The 13,910-nt window shown below is 39.8% G+C and overlaps 1 protein-coding gene across 1 annotated transcript in view; it reads left to right on the top strand.

Moving 5' to 3' along the window:
- The window catches only part of MAMDC2 (MAM domain containing 2), a 125,408-nt gene that overhangs the window by 56,880 nt on the left and 54,618 nt on the right, over nt 1-13,910 (top strand). The window lies entirely within an intron of this gene.

The following is a 13,910-nucleotide window of genomic DNA, read 5'->3' as shown; positions in this document are numbered from 1 at the left end:
TGCACTACTGATTTTTCTAAATGTACTCTGGGTTCTACTCTAGAAGTGAATGAGTTTTCAGGGTAGGGGACAATACTTGTGAAGAGTATCTCTATCAGATGTTCATACAAGGCTCTTCTCCATTTTATGGTACCTACAGTTCAACAGGAAAAAGATAAGCATTATTCTTTCAGCAAGTTGTGTTGGACTTCACTGACTGCCATTGAAAAGAGAGCACAAAATCCCATCGCTGCACAGAGTTCCCATTAAACTGTAACTCTTACTTGATAAGTTTTTAATGTGGGCTCCCGTTTTTGACAAAATCAGTATGAATAAACCAAAGGTTAAACAAAAATAAATACAGCATGGTTATAACTGGGTAAGCAGTAAAGGGGTCTGTGTGTTTTCAAAGTTTTTGAGCTTTAAAACAGGTGCCAAGAATAATGAAGAGGTGAGTACAGATACAAGGAGATAAGACACCCCTCATTACCCCTCATCAGTGCTCCATTCAAAACTGCCTGGTCTAGTTTTGTGATTCTACTTGTTACTCAGTTGATCATGAAGTTTGGGGTTTTTTTGGTATCAAGTTCTCACATACGAACACTACGTCACCTTAACTGTTAAATTTTAGATTAATCATTAGGGTTTGAGAATGTACGAAGAGTGCTAATTTAGGAAAGCCTTGGAGTATGTCATGATTAAAGTAATTTCTTTTTCTCTTCTTTTTATTTAAAGACATATAGATTTTCCTGTATTTTTGAAGATGCTAGTGGAAATTTAGTACCCATCTCTGCTTTCCCAGCTATGCCTCTTAACATCATGTCCTCTCAAGCTACCTGTCTTGGAAGCAGAACCTCCTTCTTGCGATTAACAGGGAGCCGGTCACATGGGAGTGGTATTGATTCAGCTCCAAGGGACCCTAAGATGCTGGGCGTAATACCTGCAGAAATGGATGTGCATCATGTTGTGAACATCCATGCTACAGTGCTTCCAGAAACAGGGAAATTCAATCAGAGATTTGTATCAGCAGCAGCCTATTTTATTTTTGGCCCACAGAACGCTATTTTGGTTGTTGTAGTTTGATTTTTCTATGTGACCATAAGCATACCAGTGGATACACAGCTTCTGTCATGCCAGATCTTGTTTTTCAGAGATATATAACTGGACTGTTATACTCTGGAAGGATATGTGGTATACCAGCTCTCTTAATAGGCATAGTTCTGTCAGCATTTCCATTATAAACCTTTTTTCTGCAGTCTGTAATTTGAGCATAGTAAGTTGTTCCATGCAAACATTTGGCATACAAAGTATTAGCCTCTTCAGAAATACATTCGTAGAATTGTAACTAAGTCTAGTTGAAAGTAGTTAATCCAAATCTATGTAGCAGATGTGCAAAACCAGTCTTCCTTAGATGCTCTTTTACTCTTTTATCTAGTAAAATCATGTTCCTTTTGGCAGAACTGGGCCCTCGTATTTGCAGGTCAGTATATGTACATGTGGTAATTTACTGGGACAACAGAGGAAGTTAAGGATGGGAGTGGCAGCTTAGCTTTGAATTGTTCCACTTCTCCTTGTGTTGCTTAAAAATTGTTATATCATTTGAAAATATTATTTGTAATATAAAGTTATATACAGCAAATATTTTTTAGGGATCATCTGACTTGCAGTGCAAGTTCTTTCATCTTACAAACCTCTCAATAGTGTGGTCTTCTGCCAAACTGTCAAGATGATGTAAATATGACTAAAATCCTGCACAGAAATTTCCACTCCATACTTGAAAGTTTTTTTTGCCTGGTTGCCAAGGAAGCTAGTATCTTCTGAAGGGCCAGACACAGAAAGGAAGCATGAGGCTAGATTTTGCTTTTGTTTACAGCTCTGCATTCCCACTTAAACCAGTAGGTTTCTAAGGTTCAACTGCTTTTTTAAACGTCTCTGGCTTTTCTTCAGTATTCTGATAGTTCTGGGATAAGAGAAATTTTTTGTGTGTGTTTAATATTAGAACTTTTATAGTTAAAAATACTTTGATTTCTTTTTAGCTGAAGTTTTGATACCTGTAGTTGACTGGCATTTTGGGGCCCATTTTAGTTAAGTGCAAAAGGTAAATCAAAACACAATAGGAAATGCTAAAATGATAGCTATTTCACTCTTTACTGCTTTACTCAAGACTGGCAAATCAGGCCACAATGAAGTTGGTGTTTGTAGGCTACAGCTACACGAGAAACAAATCAGGCATAATGAACCATAATGTTCAGTGGACCTGTGCTCCCAAAAACTTTGCTTCACTGAAACTCTGTAAGCCTCAAGCTCCCTCACAGGCCTCTGAATACAGGAATAAGACCTTCAGTTATAAACAACAAGGTGCTGTTTTCAACTGTCAACTTTTTGAGGCAGTCATCTGCTAGTTTGGTGTTTGCATTTTGGGATTATCATGAATATTAGCAGACAATCAATGTGCAAAGAAAAATGTAAAATATAGAAACAGCTGAGGGTATAAATTTCTTGCAAGCTTACAAGGTCATGGCCCAGTCTGGGTAAATATAGCATTGTGCTTGAGGCAGCATGTTTCCTAATGTGCCAGTTCTGTTTTCAGTGTAAGCTGGGAAATGGCACGCAAACATGATGTGCTTCATGAAGCGGATGTTGGTAGGATACCAGTTACACAAGAAACACAGAAATGTTGTTGCTCAGGAAAAGGGCATCATCACGTAATCCTGGTTCTGAAATCTGATGAGGAACAGATGAATTTGTGTGTGATGAATGGACCAGTGGTAAGATCTGCAAGCTCTAAGTGATTTGCTAGTACATACGAACCAAGATGTCAACGGTCCATTTTAACTTCAGAGGTGTAAGCATGCTCCTATAAATATTCTTGCATTTGTGATGCCTCTGAACAGATGATTTATTTCAGAAAATCCAGGTACAGAAGGTAAGACAAAGATCAAACTCCTTGGACCCAACTAGTGGATTAGAAATTTAGAAAGCAGATCTGTATTCATCACTACGGTGGTATTTAGAGATGGTTGAGGAGCTCGAATACCATGTTGTTCACTACTAACACCCACAGGTACATTTAGCATGAGTTCATGTCCGGTTATGTTGGAGCATAAAGCTTTGCAGGTGCATCGTGGCTGGTTTCCTCAGGAATTTACTTCTGTGTCAGCAGTGTATGTGTTGGAAGGGAAAGACCTGGTTAGTTCTAATACATACTGTCAAACTTTGTATGATAGGATTTCCTAAAATAATCTTGACATTTTGTTTAACCAAATTGTGCATTTATTTCAGACAACACTTGTGCTTTGTAAGTGTAAAATCAAACTTTTAAACAAAGGAAGATGCTGTATGTAATAGGCAGTAATCCTGAGTAGAGTAATAAATAAAGCCATGTAGACCCACTTGAAAAGCCAGTAGGAGACACAGCCTTATGTCAGATGTAGCCATTCTGCAGGACTGGATTTTAGCATGTTTTGCTTTCCTCCCAGCCCTGTCCAGCACAGAGCCAGCCACAACCTGACTGTAAGAACATCCTGCTCATAGCGTTATTATAGATAAGTTTCATTAGGCACTAAAACTATGACATGTCTTTTCTGTGAATCTGGACGATGTTTACATTTTTGCCAAGAATATCTGTACAGCCTTTTGTGAGCCTGTGTCTATGGGTATGTTTTGTTCTCAGTCTCCCTTCATTTTAACAGAGACCAGTTTAATAGAGTTACAAATAATGTGCATTTGGACTGTCAGCTCAAATTTGCACTAATGGAGTTTGCTGTGCTGCATGTGCTTTCCTGGATTTAAGCATTACAAAAGAAATTTGTCTATTACCACTGCAAGCTATAGGGAAGAGGTTGTTTATATTAGCACTGTGCTCCAAAAAGCAAGTGATTGTTGTTAAATGTGCCCATGCACTGCCAATTGCACTGGAGCTGGAGCTATTTTAGTAGTAGTAGCAATGGGTTTTGTACAGTTTTCTCCTTATTACCTCTGCTCGTCTGTGGAGTGTTGTTAAGCAACTTCTCATATCAATCTTCCATAATGAGCTGTGTGGCACTGAACTGCTACAGCTATAACTGGTAGTTGATACAGCTGTATGCATCTGGCTTTCATATGATCATTGGCAGCTTTAAATGCCTATTTTTGTGTGTGTTGCTTTCCTTCTAAAATTCTCCAAGTGTGTGTTGCTTCAAATCTCATGTCTCCAAGGATATATTTTAAGAACTTGCGTTTGAGAGTTTTTTAAGAAGTTTTTTCCCTTCTGCAGTATTCCAAAGGAGACTCATGCTTAAAAAGATTTCATTCAGAAGAATGGTATAATAAATCGCGATACATATAAAAATAGCCTGATTTTCTTCTCCTTAAAGCGTGCCTACTTTTTGCTGCGTTAGTCCAAGACTCTGTTTCTGTGATACACTCAAAATGGGCATCCATCAGCTAACAGTTTATGCTAAGCAGGTAAGCAAGTAACATCACTAACAACGGCATAGGGAAACTGAAGTTTGTCTTTTGGGATGTACTTATCACATAGCTACACTATGAAATGGTTTTAAGATGGAAAATAATTTCAAGAGGCACCCCAGGCCATCAGGTAAGTCAGGCATGAGAGCAGCAGTGTAAGGAATCTCAAATCTAAATGTGGCCTGCATACCATTTAAATAGCTTGTATTTACAGTTGTGCCATATGATGTGAAACGGACCTCTTTGACCTAAGCACTCTCATCTTGAATGCCACATTGTTTGGTTGTAATATGCAGACTAATGAAACAGCTAGCCACTGGTGATCCTAGGTTTTGTTGCACAGCAGCGCAGTTCATATCTCATTTGTGCTGTGTCATGCTTAGTAACAGACCTACTGGCAGACACATTGGCATGCCTGTAGCCTCAGTTTTCTTTCCATCTAATTCCCTGTAGGTAGGAAAGTAAGCAATTTGAAAATGTAAAAAAGGTGTAACATTGCTGGCTTTGTATAACCCTAAGATGGGACAAGTGGTCTCACATGTTGGTGATAACTGTGTAATTGGGAGCAAAGTAGTCGGTAATTCAGTGAGACGTGCATCAGCTGGTACCTAGCTGCAGCAGAACCAGGGTGGCATACCACAATGCTCGCTTGCTGGCAAGGTTTTGAGCTGATAAATCCATCCTGCCATGGGAGCTTATTGGTTTGGGTCTCCCAAACCTGTAGCCTGGGCATCCCTGCACCAGGTGCCATTCAATGTAGTGGAGAAGCCAGTAGAACTGGCACATGGTCTGTTTTGCCTTGACTTGGTAATTAAAATGTTTGTCTTCCTGGCCAAAATAATTACATTGGGAGTGACAACTGTCCTTCCTAGTCATTCCCAGAGGAAAAAAAAAAGGCTAATTCTCATATACTTCTGGTCCACTTAGACTCTCATATTTTTCATATTTCTCCTTCACTTCTGGTGCCGTTTCTGCTGTACACTCCACTGAGTGACTACTCAGGCACTACTCTTGTGTTAGCATACAATTTCTTCTTGCTGTTTTCTTTTTCAGTCTTTTTCTGTCATCAGCAGTTTAACAATACCATGTGTGAGAAGCATTTGGCCTTGCTCCAGCATCTCCCTTGTCTCACTGGTACCAGTAGGAAATCTGACATTTTGCTTACTCAGGTGTAACTTCTGTCCTAGGCTTCTGGACAATAGCATTTTTATTGAACTATGCCCAAATTACAGTTGTTAGCATACTTTTTGCTCATCTTCAGAGGTGGGTCTTGTGCAAAAAAAGATAGCCAAGAGCACTTCATGTTTGTGGAGGGCTTCAGCAGCAGCTGCCTGTGCGTGACACTTTTGATAAGTCTTGCCTTTCTGTTTGCAGTGGGAGAACAAGCGAATCCTAAATTGTTATCGGTGAGTCACTGCATGAGAGATGAGTTTCAAAGCATTCCTCTCCTCCACAGGACAGTAACATTCTCAGAAGAGTGTTTTCACATACAGCTGTTAGTGATTCAGTGCTTAGAGAGTCAACAAGCTATTTTAGTGCATTTTACACTGACCTACAGGGGCTGTCCACCAGAGAGGGAGGATGGCTGTTATAAAATTAATGTTTACTGAATATACGTGCGACTCCCAACAACAGGTTGGACTTTCTTTTGCATAAAAACAACTGAAAATAGATACTTTACCATTTGGAAAAAAAAATTTAAAACTGTAGAAGGGCAAAAGAGTGTTTAGGAGTGGTGATAGAGGCCAAATCACCTCAGTCAAACAAATAACTTGCCTGTAACCTCAGAGGAAAAACTGATGCTGTCCAGGTAACAAGGTTTGTTACTCATTAGTTGGGTAGAGCAACTTGTATGATTCCCTACCGCTGGAATAGCATCATAAACAACACTTTCTAAAAATGACATTGCAATGTCACATTTCAAAATGCTGCATGTTTACATTAAAAACTATCTGTGCATCTATGTAGCAGCCACTCAATAAGAGCCTTCAGCTCATTTGGATATAACCTGGGCTAGCTTTAATTTATAACCTTGATACCATAAGTCAGCAAATATAAGAACCTCTAAAACTCAATTCGTAGTTTTAGAAAGTAGGCATTCTTTATTGTGGCGCTGGGCACACAGGGGATCACTCCACCTGGTGTGCATGCCAAATTGCTCTACTACAGGGGTTATGTGCAATCAAAATATACATATTAATTAAATTTCTATGAAACTATTATATTATTCATACTATTCTTGGAACTCATTAATATATGCAGATGTCCTTAACGCATGTTTATTCATATTCGTTGGTGGTCTTCCAGGGTCCTCTGGTGGTTGTCGATAGTCATCTTCACTGTGTCTGCTGATTGAACTCAGTCTTTGGGCATGCTCAGTTCATTTTTGGCTTGGTCACACGATTCTTACTGATACTAAACTAGCTTATTCTAGTACATTTCCCTTATTTCTTCTACTCAAGGATACAGTGCCTCCAGACTCCCTTCTATCCGATCACATATAGCAAATTCTATCTATTCACAAAGTATTTCAAACGTAGCTATGTTGCTCCAATTAGAGGGGACCATATGTTCTTTTTGAAGTCAGTATCAATGCAACTGCATGTGTTGATTGCACATCCTACCCAGAGAGCCTACGATCACACCACCGCAGCTTGCACATGTATGCAAGGTGACTATACCCAGTGTTTGCTTGAAAGGCTGCAGGGATCTAGGCATGTCTCAGTTGAATGCTGGAGGGTGAGGTATGGCTTCCCACCTGAAATCACAGCTGCTGTGGCTGGCTCTGATGGATATGGAAAGGGCCCAAGATTAGGAAGTCAGTCCAACTTTGTACTGTTATCTTCTTCATTAATAGGAAGTTAAAGAATATGTTATACGGATCTTGCAAATATTGTTGAAGTTTGCTAAAATACAAGTACAAATACTTTCACTTGATCAAAATGGCTAGAAATCTTTCTGGTTTTCTGAAAAAATGAAAGGCTTAAATGAATTGAACTAAAGTTTCTTTTTAGGAATTTACGGGTGCGTGCATAGCATTAGTTTTTATATCCATAAAACTGCTGGCAGGCAGTACTTTGTAGTCATTGCACTTATTATCCTACGTATATAATCATCTTGAAAATGAAGAGGAGAACCAATCATTTGCCAGTTGAGTTTTTTTGGAGAGAAGGGAAGGTATTTTCACTGCTGTCAATTTTCAGTATAAATTTTGGTCAAGATCTAATGTGGGTCTAGAGCTGTAGTGAGGAAAATTAAGCTTGCAGTTGTGCTGATGGGTGACCACAGACACTTCAGAAGCATTTCTACTGGTAAAAAAGACTTGTTCACCTTGCATGTAGTACAGACTGTTCAATGCTGTAATAGAATCAGCCTGAAAATGCCCCAATAGTCGTATTAAACAGGATGCTGTCAAGTGGAAATCTTTGAAAGCTTATTGAAAAAATATGCCAAACCCAGTTACTAGTTGTCTTGTGTTCCTTTTTTTAAATTTTTTTTTTAGTTCTTCCATTATATTACCTTATGAGATTTTTTTCATCCCCAGCTACCATGTGCAAGAGCAGTACAGGCAACCCTATAATTATTTGACTGATTAAACTTATCAAATTGGGTCAAACCTTCTAATGTTACATCTGAAGAAAATATGTTTTTTAAAAAACGATATTTTCCTTTAATCTTTCAGTTTTGACTGTCTTAATAGTACCTTGTAGCAGTAATGCTACAGAAGGCCAGATAAAAGGCCATCATACTCTTCCATGTAACTTCATACAATGCTTTGATTGTTTAGAAGCCTTTATATCATTTGAACATATTATATTAGTACCATTTAAAAGAGTAAGCATCTTTTGCCCCATCCTTCCCTGTGTTTCTTGGTAGCCAAAGATTCAAGTCTGATTATTATAGTCCTTCTTCATATGATAATCAAGCCAAAGATTCCTACAATTTTATATAATAGTATAGTGCCTGCCACTATAAAAATACTCTTTGATTAACACACAGTTTTTTGCTAACTATGTGGCTGTTCCTCCAACACATTTTCTTTTGGCAAATGTAACTCAAGATCAGTATATTAGACAACTCTAGTAGTCTGAGTAATTGTGTTGGTGTACTTTGAACATTATTTTAAACAGATGTATTATCTGATAAAGTATGAGCTACGTGTTACTAACACTTTGCTCTGTTCTGAAAACTTCGCAAATCCTAGTATGAAAATATCTGTGAATTGTGGTAATTAGATTTCCATTTGAAATATCAGCCAAAGTCTTTTAGGAAACAGAGTCTTCACAGTTTTCCATTAGTGAACCATTAACATACTTAGAGGCTTTGTTGTGACTTGATGAGTTTCTTCAAATTTGCTGGGCCACAAACTGTACTTCATATTAAAAATGCTGGAAGAGCTACAGAAATAGAAGGGCAGATTACAGCTGTTCCATACAAAACCTTAATGAGATGCAAAGTTATCAAAGGAATTAATTCTCCATCTACCATTTTATCTTCTTTTTGGTCTTAAAACAATCAATCAACACTGTAAGACCATTGCCTTATCTAGTGCTCATGGTTGAACAAAGGTTGAAGCAGGCTTCTGTGTGTCAGAAGGGAAAGGCTATTGCATTCAGCTTTGGAGCAGATCCATTTGTGGCAAAAAGTCATGCCTGGAGGGTAAGGTGGCCAGACAATCCTACCTGCTCTGTGAATAAGATTCCCCTGTGTTCTGACTGAAGATCATGTTTTAATGCACTGTGTCTAAGAACAAAGCTTAGATTAAACACTTCTGTTCAATAAAGCCCTAAATGCTTCACAAAGCACTTTCTAGTTGCAATAGAAGTCCTCAGCTGATGTATAGATAAACTAAACTGACCAGTGACACTCCCTGATTTTTTGTAGATCTTGCAGTGAAAATGTGTCTCCTTTCATAAGGCTGTTTTACATTTTCCCAGCCGTGTTTCTTCCAGCCTGGAACAGTTTTTTGGTTTTCCCTAACTATCATGAACATAACCTGAGAAGCCGCTTGAAGAAGGCTGGTGTCAGCAGGTAGGATGAGTACTCTGGAATAGGGAAGTGCGACATACAGAAAGGGTGCAAACCTCATTTTAATAGCTGTCTGTTCACTCCCGGGTTAGATGATGAGGTGGGTGCCTGGCTATGAGAATCCAGGCTAGCCTCCTATACATATAGGTATCTGTAAGGGAAAGCCACTTCTGAGTTGAAGTCTTCATGGGTTCTGCAAGATTTGTGAACACTGGAGTTTCCTTTGGGAGCACATTCCATGTTTTTTATGCTGGGGCAAACTGAAGTACTCCAGTTATTTTCCATTATGTTGCCAAAGAGTCATCGGTTCTTCTGAGCATAGGTTGAGAATAGCTGGGTGGAAGGGAGCCATAAGGCCAGGGGCTATAACGGGGGAACACAGATTTTTTCATTGCATGGGGTAGGGAGAAGATATGTCTGAGGAACAGTGTGGAAAGGATGAGTGGCCAATAGATACCTTTCTATGTCCATGTGATTGTTTGAGTTGCCTCTGATACACTTTCTGTGTTCAGATATCTCTTCATTTGCTTAAATTCATATACATGCTGGGAAGCAAATGCAAAATACAGTGTTGGCTGTTAAGGACTTAATCTAGGAAACCTAAATGGAGGGAAATAAAAGAGGAAAAAGACAGTAGGAAAATCTGTTTTATTTTACTTTAGACAAAGGGACATGTCCCCTCTCATAAAGGAGGTTAGAACCAATGTGTCTGCATTTAAAAATCTTTCTGAGGCTACAGTTATTATTATTATTGGGATTATTACTGTTGGTATTTGCAAGACTATATTCTTTGAGGTGTAGTTGCTGTGGGAAGGCAAGGCAACTCATGTTGCTGATGGGAAAGGCAGCATGAATTGCAGCCAAGGTGTGGGTGGTACAGAAGTAGAATTGTCCTGTGGCATGGCTGCTCTCTTGCTGTATGTGTGCGGCAGGTGAACAGTAGAAATGGCCAAAGGCACACTTAAAAACTGTTTTCAAAGGGGAAAAATTAATTTGTCTCTTGCTTCTGTGGTGTATAAAGACACCTTAGCTGAGGTCAGTTTAAAATTATGAAGTCTAGGCTTCTCTTGCTGGAGAATTAACTGGAAACTTAGCTGCTGAGGCTGTAGCATTATAAACAATAGGCTGAAGAACAAGGAAAGAGGGTTTCCAGTCTCAGTTTGAAACTTTTTCACCGATTTTAGTACCTATTTACATTTCACATACCTGGAAGATCTGTTTGGTTTTTTTTTTGTTTGACTTACTGTACCTGTAAGATACTCATAGAGAAGCTGATGAAGTATGGGCTGCATGAGCAGAGGGGAGGTGAGGAAAACTCGCTGAATGGTTGGGCCCAGCCCAGAGGGTGGTGATTACTGGAACAAGGTCTAGTTGGAGGCCAGTCAGTAGTGGTGTACCCTAGGGGTCAATACTGGGTCTGATCCTGTTCAACATCCTCATTAACGATCTGGGTGATGGGGTGGAGTATTCCTCAGCAAGTTTGGTGATGATCCAAAACTGAGAGGAGTGACTGATGCATGGGAGGGTCATGCTGGCCTCCAGAGGCACCTCAACAGGCTGGAGAAATGGTCTGACGGGAACTTCATGAAGTCAACAAGGAGAAGTGCAAAGTCCTGCACTTGGGAGGAAACAACCCTGTGCCAGAACATATGCTGGGGGCTGCGTAGTTAGAAAGCAGCTTGGCAGAAAAGGACCTGGGGGTCCTGGTGGATGCCAAGTTGAACATGAGCCAGCAATGTGCCCTCGAGGCAAAGGTGGCTAATGACGTTCTGGGCTGCATTAGGAGTGTTGCCAGCAGATCAAGAGAGGTGATCCTTCCCCTCTGTTCAGCACTGGTGAAACCCTGTCTGGAGGTCTGTGTCCAGTTTTGGCCTCCCTAGTACAAGAGGTATGATTATACTGGAGAGAGCCCAATGAAGGCTCATAAAGGTGATGAAGAGACTGGAGCATCTCTCCGATGAGGAGAGGCTTCAAGAGCTGGGACTGTTCAGCCTGGAGAAAAGAAGGCTTGAGGGGGATCTTATGTAAATAAATATAAATACCTGAAGGGAAGGTGAAAAGAGGATGGAGCCAGGCTCTTTTCAGTGGTGCCCAGTGACAACGCTGGAGGCAATGGGCACACACTGAAATGTATGAGGCTCCCTCTGTACTTCAGGGGACGCTTCTTCACTGGGAGGTGGTAGAGTCTCCATCCTTGGAGATATTAAAAAGCCATCAGGACATGGTTCAGGGAAACTGGCTCTAGGTGTCCCTCCTTTAGCAGGGAGGTCAGACCAGATGACCTTTAGAGGTCCTTTCCAACCTCAGCCATTCTGTGATTTTGTGGTTTCTTCACATTTTTGACTGAAAGCTAAGAAAAGCCCTAGTGCAGTTGTCTTTCAGAGAGTTCTCCACACACAATGAAGAACATGAGAACTTCTGGTACTTTTAAAGGTAAGAATTAAACAGAATAGTCACATGTATGTGTACATGTTTAATTCCATTTATGTCTATGTATGTATGAAATCTCTGCATTCTCATTCAAGAGAAGAAATGAGAGTTTGTTCTAGGTCACCTGTTAGATGAAGGATCTCTTATTTGTTCTTAACAGGATATGGAGAACTTTGTTCTTACTGGTATTTTTGGGACTTGATGATCATGTAGCTAAGGTTTTCTAATGCTCATGGCTGCAAGATTTAATGGGAAATGGATAAAATAAGGTGTAGCGCACTCTGATGCATTTTGCGAAAGGGTCTGCTCTTCATCATTTCCTACTTCTTTAGTAATTTCCATTTGAAGACTTCTTGTCTTTGGTGTGTGCTGTTTTACACATGGTTGTTATCCTGAGGAAGCTTTTGCAAAATAGTTCTGCTCTGTCTAATCGCTCTTGGCAGATCACTCTGCAAATGAACCTCCTTGACTGGAAGTACTGTCTTGCGGCTGTTTAGCCAAAGTGAGTTGAGTTCATTTAAGGCCATACAACGGAGTTGACAGTAATTAGCATCATTGTTTAGTGCAGTCAGCAAGGAGGCAGATGAATGAATGGATATGGATTCTGAGTTGCTCTCAGCTCATCAAAATAGGTTCAGGCAAGTGATGAAACAGACATACATGTGTCTGCTGTCTGCCTTGCATCTGGGAAATAGAGGTCTTCATTCTCCCAGGTCATGTACCCCCAGCTGACCTGCAGCTCATTATCAGTATTTCATACTGTTGTTTGCTCTTAGCAAATCCTTTTTCTCTCTTTCTCCCATGTACCAAATGCCTAGTGTACAGAGAAGTGTATTCCCTGCCTTGAACATGTACACACTTGTGGCAAGCAGCCACAAAAGTTTATGATCACTGAGTAGGGGCTGGAACCAGAAGACCAGAGAGACTTGAAGACACATTTCCAAGCGTCATGCCATGCCTCACAGTCTTACTGAGACCTTTTAATCCCAGGAAAATCATATCTGAGTACCCAAAGGTCAGGTGATAGCCAATTTTGTCCTGTACGATTATGGCAGAACAACAGTGAGAATCAGTAGCGGAGCTGGGATAATGCCATTGTTTTTATATCTTGCCTCTTCTCTACAGTGAGTCATTTTCTGTTATAGAGCTCTACAATTTGGTGCCATCCTTAAGAGTTCAGTAAAAAATTTACTCAATACAGGCAGCAAGAAAATGAGTAGCTTTTAGTACTGCTCAGGCTTTGAGCCACAGCTTAAGCAGCAGTATACTTGCAGCAGTATACTCCCAAAGCTGTGAACAAATTTGGAGCCTTCCCAGTAGTTAGAAAATCATTGGTTATGGTTTTCCTAAGTGTACACTTATTTGTGATTGTTTAAATTCCTAAGTTGTCGTAAAGGGAAGTAAAGGCTGCCTTGAGTGCTAGAGTACATATACATACACAAATTAGTACTGCAAATACAAGCATCCTGGTACCTGGATTTTTAAAGCGTACCCAATATAGCCACAATAAATATGTTTACAAAAATGTTTTTACTTGATTTTTTTCTCTTACAGATATGCCTTGGAGACATGATAATGTCCAGGGCACAAACAATGATAAAATCTGTCAGTGTGTGGAATAAAGTCTGTTTACAAGTCTGTGTCAGTATACTGGTTTGCTTAGCATCTGCATCTGCAGTTGCATATTCAGCTTCACAATACTTATTGTCAGCAAAACAGTTACTAACATTCGTATACATCCTTGAAAACATACATGTAGCTATATGAATTCTTCATTTTAAGCTGTTGCTTATAGCATTTCAAGTAGTGTGACTTGTAACGTTTTAAATATGCATACATATAGCTAGGCAATGCTAATCTAAGGTGTTGCTTTGTATTAGCTGAAGTTTAGTAACAAGCAGGGGGAGATCCTATATAGTCATTGCTTTGCATTTTAGTTCGTACGAGGCCTTTTGCAGAGGGATTTCTTTCCTGGCCAAGAATATTCTTGTGTGCTTAAGTGGAAACATGAGAAGATTTATACC

This window comes from Phalacrocorax carbo, chromosome Z (assembly GCF_963921805.1).
Source record: "Phalacrocorax carbo chromosome Z, bPhaCar2.1, whole genome shotgun sequence".
Lineage (NCBI taxonomy): Eukaryota > Metazoa > Chordata > Aves > Suliformes > Phalacrocoracidae > Phalacrocorax > Phalacrocorax carbo.
This window is presented reverse-complemented; position numbering and strand designations above follow the sequence as displayed.